This window comes from Hippocampus comes, unplaced genomic scaffold (assembly GCF_001891065.2).
Source record: "Hippocampus comes isolate QL1 unplaced genomic scaffold, H_comes_QL1_v1.1 scaffold5, whole genome shotgun sequence".
NCBI lineage: Eukaryota > Metazoa > Chordata > Actinopteri > Syngnathiformes > Syngnathidae > Hippocampus > Hippocampus comes.
Genome location: NW_017805701.1, coordinates 850,493 through 859,325, shown reverse-complemented (window position 1 = coordinate 859,325; position 8,833 = coordinate 850,493). Strand labels below are relative to the sequence as shown.

The 8,833-nt window shown below is 42.6% G+C and overlaps 1 long non-coding RNA gene across 1 annotated transcript in view; it reads right to left on the bottom strand.

Annotated features, from left to right (window-relative positions):
* Positions 1 to 219: 219 nt before the first annotated feature.
* Positions 220 to 8,833, bottom strand: part of LOC109523534 (uncharacterized) — a 29,618-nt gene continuing 21,004 nt past the window's right edge. Inside the window, exon 3 of the long non-coding RNA XR_002169785.1 lies at positions 220 to 304. This is a non-coding gene — a long non-coding RNA (uncharacterized LOC109523534). The remainder of the gene's footprint in view (positions 305 to 8,833) is intronic.

Genomic DNA, 8,833 nt, shown 5'->3' with positions numbered 1-8,833 from the left:
TAGATATCTCCTCTTCAGATATTTTTTTTCCTGATTTACATTCTTACTCTTGATGTAGGTCAGTGTACATTCGATTGGGCGCTTAATGTTTTAACTCGCGGGCCAACAACTCAAAAAATAACCACAAAACTGTCCAAAGGAAAATATTAACAATGTTGATGTTTTCTATGAAGCTTTTATGTACAAAAATGGAACACATACCTTCTGACAATTGGGCCAGATTTGAGCAGTTCTAGGACGTTTGACAGATTACCCTGTGGTTTGGAGTGTTGTGGAATACGTTACTTGTTCTGACGGAGAACACCTGAAACAAAGTTTTGGGGGTGGGAAAGGAGAGGGATCGTCAGGGATGCACTTTGTGGCCAAGAGAAAAGTAAAAACTGGGCATACTCGATAGAAACTGCAGTTGGCCACAGCTCATGCGCCGATAGAAAACTGCTGGCGTTCCACAAGGCGCGCTACTCAATGCACAGAATTTTGACTTTTCACTCCCATACCCGAATGTTACCAGCTCAACACTCAAACGTCCAAATTGGTTGCCGTTCCAGTAGAAAAGCTAGATAAAATAGGATGATATGGGGTTTTTCAGTTTATTAGGGTCCCGAGGTTATGAAGAGCATCCAATTATCTTGATTCCACAGTGGCATAAGAATACACAATCATGCCTGCAGCACAAAAACGTATTTGGAATTTCCTGGTTTTTTTTTGTTTTTTTTATTGTTCGACATTTATGGCCCCTTACAAAAAAATACTCTAATTCTGACTTTACAACAGGGTGTAAATATACTCCAAAAATACTCCATAAACTGAGGACCCAAAATGTATTTTGCTTACTAAAAAAAAAAACAATTTTTTTCCATCACCAACTTGACATTGTTGACTGCTAAAATTCAGATCAAGAACATTTACACTATTTTGGAGAATCTTATATTATACTTCTTTTTCAGGTACTGTTGTTCATTACATTTGTGACATTCCTAAAAGTTGTCATATATTCACTTTCTCTTCGTTCTCCAGCAATTAGTCACAACATTATCTTTATTAGTCAGGCGGCTCGGGGGAAATCAGGCTTGAAGCATGCAAAATGATCTTTTAATTGCATTATGAAGACCACGGTCCTGGTCCAGACCCTAGGGGAAATGATGGTCTCTTTATTGTTAAAACTATCGATTATGAGATGGAACTAAAGAAATACTAGAAAGAAACTAAAGGGATGGTTTAAATGATTGATTCACTGGTACCCTTCTGGAGTTGTGCCACATATTCATCACACTTTTGACCGGGATTTTCTTCAAGAGTCCTGACACAAAATGGAACTCCGGACCATTAGTGGATCCCGAATTTTGTCGCAAACTTTTGCCATAATGTCTGCTGCTCATCATACCTTCCCCTCACCCCCTAAATCGAATCACCCAACTTGACACCACCCCCGATAATGACGCATGACTTTCACACGGCCGCTCATCACGTCAACGGAAGCGCTCCCCACTTTTTACAACAAAGATCGTTCCGCATACGGCCACCGAAGCATCGCGGCTAACCGTGAGATGACCTGCCTCGCGCATTGTTAATCGGAAAGACTGCATTCAAAAGACGAAGGGGGGGTGACCAGGATGTGTTATGCCATCTTGGCTTTGGCTTTGAACTGTGAATAATGTGCTGCATGGAAAAGCTTCTAGGGTGCGTACGCCTGCCAGTGACTTTCCACCATTCACTGAAGTGGAATACCACTTGCGCGCATGCACAACCACACGCACGCACACAATGGCGAACACAATGGCTTAACTGTCGTAAAAGCAGGTCAAAGCGCGTGCTTTAGGTGTGGCATCCCGCCGGCGACTGACACTCACGGTATATGAATGATGATTCCAATGGCGTAGTTGTGTTGCGTTTTATGGGAAAGGGAGCGAGTCAATAGTTGAGCCTGATCAATGATCTCAGCGACATCAATTCGGGGTCGTGAAAGGCTGCCAAAACCCTGCTGTAAGAGGCCCGTTGCACAAGTTCACTAGTTTCATGATGTCAGGATGAGGTTGCTTCTTTGCGACAGAGCCAAGATGGGGATAAAAGATTACGATTTTCAATGACTCGTCAACAGGTAGGCCATCCTTTATGCTCAAAGGGATGCATTTGAAATCGGACTAAATGGCCAGCGAGAAAAATGCAGTCGTGGGCAGTGTGTTCGCTACCTGGGACTTTAGAGGGAATCTACCCAACTTAACTCATTCACTCCCATCGATGTTTTTAAACGTCTTTTCAGACTTGGTCTAGAATTGGCTGGTCCTGAATGAGTTTAATTGACATTTTAAAACAACCACGATCACACCACATTATATAAACACAGAATACCATTAAAAAAAAAAAAAACAATATAGCAGCAGCAACAAATGACTCCTAAATGTGAATGCCCGGTGGGCCAGATTGAAGAATGGAGTGGTGTGCTTGCTTGCCCACCCTTAGACTAAACCCGGCTAAGTAGACAGAGAAATTGCGCTCTCGGGTGTCAATGCTAGCGACTTTAACCGACTCTTTCCATTGGCTGATGACGTAAAGTCCGTTTATTCAGGTGAAAGCTCTCGTGTTTGTGTTAGTGATGATGCCGCGCGCTCGCCGGCGGTTGTGACGGGTGCCACAATGGCAGATAAGTGCGTGCGTTAGTGTGTGTTTGTGTTTGCGAATTGCCTGTAGTCACTCTGCTAACACAAACACACCTGGAAGATGCACGAACATCAGATAAAAAGCCCGAAAGGCAAACACTGCTCATTTAGACGACCCGGTCTAAATAATACTTATTTTAAAGGTGAGGAAGGGTCTGTTTATTGAGACTGTCTCTTGGATGCTATTGGAACACCAGTACAATGGAGAGATTAGTTTTACTTAACTTTGTAAACAAACCGCTAATGTGTTTTGTTCGCATTTCCAAAAAAGATGACTAAATATCCGACAAAATGGGTTTACTTGTTGTGTCTGAGACAGAATTTGCACATAAAAACGTCGCAGGCGATGTTTAAAAAAAAAAAAAAAAAAAAAGGAGGAAAGTAAGTAACTCTAATGGCTGTCAATGCTGGACTAGTGCAAAGCAGGTTAAAGTCCAGCTTTGAGGGGACTTGTTTGCTTTGTCATGTGACTCCCACCGCGACATGACTAAAAGCGGGACCATTTCGAATTTTGACATTGCTTGAGCCAAAGTCGTGTGAAGTTTTCACTTTTCGCGCTCTTTTTCCAAAAGGTGGCAAAAGTTCTCACGCTGTGGCCTGAAGTCGAAGGAGAGACACGTGTGCTTTAAAAGTAAAAGCATTGTTTGGAAACAATGGAAAGTCTTGTACTTGCAAATGAACTTGGACTGTCATTTATGTACCGTGCCCGTTTTTAATGTCTTGGCATGGAGCAAAAAAAAAAAAAAAAAAAAACCTCCTTTGGGCACAAAATATATTCTGTTTTTTATTAAAGCCATTGTTTTGATCCGGAGGAGAAAATAAATCTTGTTATTTGTTGCATGGAGGTAGCTAGCATTAGCTTGACTTGTCGGCATATCAAAACAAACATGTTGCTATATTTTGCTGACTGTGTGATGGATGTAATCCAAAAAATGGCTTAGTTAGCAAATAATAAAATACACTTCATTTGATTTTTTTTTTTTTTTTAAGATTCGATGCAGAATGTTTGAATGGAGTCGCTGATGGTGTCATTGTACGCTCGCCTGACTTGTGTGTGGGGGTGCAGCGTGGCATCGATTCCCTCTCGATGACGGTGTGATTGTGGGTTTGGGTGGTCGCCTGTCTCAATATGTGCCCTGCGACTGACTGGCAACCAGCTCAGGGGGTAGTCTGCCTTCTGCCCGGAGTCAGCTGGGATCGGCTCCAGCAACTCCCTGTGACTCTATTGAGGATCAGCGGTGTTGAAAATGGATGGATGGATGGATGGAAAATTTTTGAAGGCCAGAAGCTTTGCGGTTTGAGGCGAGACAACGCATTCGCCACAAAGCATTTTAGCAGCCAACAAATTAAACAAACCTCTTCATTAAGGCCACGGGTGGGGAACGTCTTGCCTTCGCTGTGTCATTCGCGCTCGCTCGTTGATTTTACGTGTCGCCGTTGTCCCCGTATTTGCCACCTTCTAAATCCAATCAATGCATTTTGATTTTACGTGTCGCCGTTGTCCCCGTATTTGCCGCCTTCTAAATCCTGAATAGCTCAATCAATCCATGTTACAAGATCGTAACCACAGTTGACGTTAAATCTTTCTGTTTACATTTTTTTAAAAAATATTTTGACAAAGTGTTAACGAGTACAAAGCACAGATATATTTTTTCAAATGTAGGACATAAAAATGAAAGGTCTAACCACAGTTGACGTTAAATCTTTCTGTTTACATTTAAAAATATATATATTTTGACAAAGCTTTAACGAGTACAAAGCACAGATATATTTTTTCAAACGTAGGACATAAAAATGAAAGGTCTGGAAAAAAAATACTCAAGTACAGATACCTTAAAAACAGAGTTTACCGACTTTCACACTCAATTATTTGATAAAACTGCTCAAGTAGGAGTTGATGGCTGGCTTACTGGAAGTGACTGAGAAAAGGGAAAAGAGTGATGGGGGTCGAGGGGCTTGTATCTTCCCTTCGGGAAATGATGCGAAGCCACCCCTCAATCCCACCCCCCCCTTTTTGCTCATTAACACACTTGAACTTTAGCTCTGGCTTTTTCTAAAAACCCCGACTTATCTCCTTTTCCCAATATATGAGCAGGGGAGGGGGGGGAAGGGGGGGCAAGGCCCTAACACCGCTGCCTCTGTGAGGCCTCAGCTGGGCCGGGTCAACAGTTGCGAGACTGATAGGTTGATGATTTATTCCGATGCTATCAGGAGTGAGCAAAGTCATCTGCGGAGCCGCAATCGCCGCCAATTTCTCTCTCTCCCTCCAGCTTTGAGAGAGTGAGCGAGAGAGAGCCAGAGTGGCGTTTGGCGAAAGATCGCAAAAATGGAACAAAGTGCTTTGTGTTCCAAAGACTACAAACAAGGCTTTTACTCGGGCGCTGTCTTAGTGAGACAGTAAACAGACCCGATAGACCGTTTTACATCTGCAGCTCATCCAGCAACCAGACAAACGTTTACTCCACAACCGTCCCAAGACGCACTCATTAGAAAATTGCAAAGCGTCTGGAGCAACGCCACCAGAATCGGACAATTAGTGAATACCTCCCTCTGTTTATTTTGTACAACTTCTGCGGTAGCTTTCGGCAGAGATTGGTGGTTTGGTGGTTCGGGGGGGTGGTAGAGCACGGGGAATGGGCGTAGACATGGCGGGAAGAAAACGCGAATGTGGAATTTGGCTCAAGGTGGTTCGGCAGTTGGCCGTTTTGTGCGTCTGGAGGCGCCTTTGATGCAATTTACAGTCGAGCCACAACAATGAACATGCTCCCACACGTGCAAAATCATCAGTGTTTTCCAGCGGAGCGTTTCAATGGACGATTGTTTCTCCGGCCTCAATGGTGAAAGACAAGCATTTAATGCTTATTGTGGGTTTTGATTTTTCTGACCATTTCCCCTGATCTCTCCAGTGTGTACACTGTTTTGTAGATGTTAGTCTCCTTTTTTTAAAAAAAAATGGAATAAAAAAAATAAAAAACGACCAAATAACTGGTGTCTCTAACCATAATTACCTCCTAAAATAACCCAAATCACAAACCGTCTCATTGACGTGCGTGGGCTTCTATTTCTCGTCACTGCTGGAATAGGAGACGCTTCTTAAAATGGGGTATGTTTAAGTGGAGCCTCGGTGTCACCGCTAACAAACCCACACGTTGCTATTCTTCCATTTAATCCTCGACGGCATTTCCCCGTTATGCCTCAGCTCCCTCGTGGGCTGAGGTGGTGTCATTTCAGACACAGACGGCAGTGGTGTGTTGTCATCACACACTCATCAGTCTGTCATTGCTACATTGGCCTCATTCGAAAAACTGCAGTGACCTATTTGACCAGCAGAGGGCTGCACCACTGTATGGAGACGCCTTGAAAGCACTCGAGGCCTCTCAATTAAGTTGTTTGATTGATTCTCTTCATTTAAGAGCATTTCTCTTGGCTGATTTTCTTTGTCCAATCGGATTTCAGCCTTTATGTGCTGCTATGCCAATCGAATCGATCTTCCAAATCAGCTGCGGTGTGTTACATCAACTCGAATTAGCGATGGGCTTCGTTAGCCACGTTTTAAATTCTTCCTCAGGGGCCCTCGATGATGTCACCATTTTTTTAGGTCCTCTCAAAGGTTTGTCAGAGCAAAAGCCATTTTTTATGTTTCAATTTTGACCAGCAAAACATTTCTTGGGAGATCTCCACACATGAATGCGCTTAAGAATCAGCATCTCTGTCGAAATTTTATTGAAATGTTGGATGTTTTTGTCATGTCATTAGTTGGACATGAATTCTGAAATGCTCCAGGGCACAGGTGCGTGCTATTATATTGTCCTTTTGTGTCCTCTCATGTCGAGCTAATTGGTAACTTTTTGTACTAAGGCCAATGAGTCAGATCTGGCCCATCACGGAAGCTACGACACTTTTATTTCTTTTATTTTGGTGGGAAATCTCGACCAAATTTGAAGATGTGCTTTTTTTTTTCAATCAATATTTTTTTTTTCAACAAACACCATTTTTAATGTATTCTGAACAATGCTGTAGTTGGACAAATAATTGACTGCCACTATTTTGCATTTCTTCTAATTTCATATTGGGTTAAATGCAGTGTAATACAACTACAGTGTGGCCATGCCAAAATTCCGCTGGACACCCATAACATAATTTTTTTTTTAAAAGCCCTGAATCTCGACCAAATTTGAAGATGTGCTTTTTTTTTTCAATCAATATTTTTTTTTTCAACAAACACCATTTTTAATGTATTCTGAACAATGCTGTAGTTGGACAAATAATTGACTGCCACTATTTTGCATTTCTTCTAATTTCATATTGGGTTAAATGCAGTGTAATACAACTACAGTGTGGCCGTGCCAAAATTCCGCTGGACACCCATAACATTAGAAAATTTTTAAAAAGCCCTTAAAGTGTATCATCAGCGGTCAAATCTCGAGTATGTCAATCCGCACGACGGCCCTTCTTAGCTAGGACTACGTGCTCATAGTCATGCACATGCGCGCACACGCAATGGAGAAAGTTACAGTCAGTGCTGGTCAAAGGGGCATAACAGGTATTAGCTTTATTGTTTTAGCAATGCTATAATGACAACCTATAATTAGAATGGCACACAGTGGACCACAGTCCCCTGCCAAGGATGAGCTGTCATGAACATCTCCTGTCCTGTAGGTGGCGGTAATTATTACAAAATTACTGCCACAGAATTATTTTCCCCCTTTTTTACCATTCTGGCTCACTGCCTCACTTGACCCCAATGCAAGCAGACTGTAACGGTTAATATATGATTTTTCGTGATTTTTTTTCCACCAATTTATTGGCTTTGAAATTTAATGTTTTTTTTTATTTTTTGGTAGAAACCACAGTCCCCTGCCAAGGATGAGCTGTCATGAACATCTCCTGTCCTGTAGGTGGCGGTAATATGCATTATTACAAAATTACTGTCACAGAATTATTTTCCCCCTTTTTTACCATTCTGAGTCACTGCCTCACTTGACCCCAATGCAAGCAGACTGTAACGGTTAATATATGATTTTTCGTAATCTTTTTTTCCACCGATTTATTGGCTTTGAAATTTAATGTTTTTTTTTTTTTTTTTTTTGGTAGAGGAATGGATGGATGGAAATTACTGAGGTAAATACAACCAGAAAGTTGGGAGGGAAAAATTTACAGAATGCACTTTTCCCATCTATTTACTTCACCAAACTTGACTGAGGCAAGGCACATGTTGAGGAACATTTCATGGCACACCACCAAACAAATATGTTGATATATACTGATGGCCTCAATTTAATTCAAATTTAGTGTGATTCTAGTCCTACGCCAGTGAGCCAAAACAATTTTGCCCATAAATCATAATCTATGTAAATCTATCACGAACCTATGCTGAGTCATAATTACACCATTCATGTTTTAAGAAACAAAAATCTGTAGACTGACTATCAAGCCTTGTGGAACACCATCCGTTTTCAAATTATGTAATGGCAAGTCATTGCTGAACCTTTTCTTGAGCCAAGGAACATATTTTTGCACCATCAAACAAAAACGTCATTAACAAGTATTTGTACCAAAATAATGAGGATATAGTCTACATGTAATCACAAATCAGACAAATCAAACGATTTCGACAAATCAAGGTACGGCTGGATCAATTGAACCGAACACTAAAATTTAGACAAGTCAGTCTTTTTTTTTTTTTCTCCCACCTTTCGCCACGCCCACACCTCGAGTGCACCAATCACGAGCGACCGGCGTCACACTCACACATTCAGCAGACGCACGCACACTACAGTGTGGAGTGCAGTTGGAGCTGGAGTGGAAGGACGCGTCCCGATTCTTGGATGATCATCTGACTCCGCTTTTGGTGCGCGCAAAGGAGACGTCAAAGCGGAGCATACGCGGCCTTCCGACCACCACGTCCCCCCACACACACACCCCCGCCGCGCTTAACGTGGCTCGGATTCAGATCGAAGGAGGTACAGGAGCGCTGCGCGAACGGCGGACTTGACTGGCACTGTCACTGTGGCGCAACAAGCATGGGATTATTATTCGGTGCGTAATGTTGCCACTGGGCCAATGCGGGAAAGCGCGCCGCCGCGGGACCATGTGAGACGTTCCTGATCGTGGCTCTCTGTGTTTGTGTGTAATGTGTGGATAGTAACCCCCCCGCCCTCCCCCGCCCCCCGGAT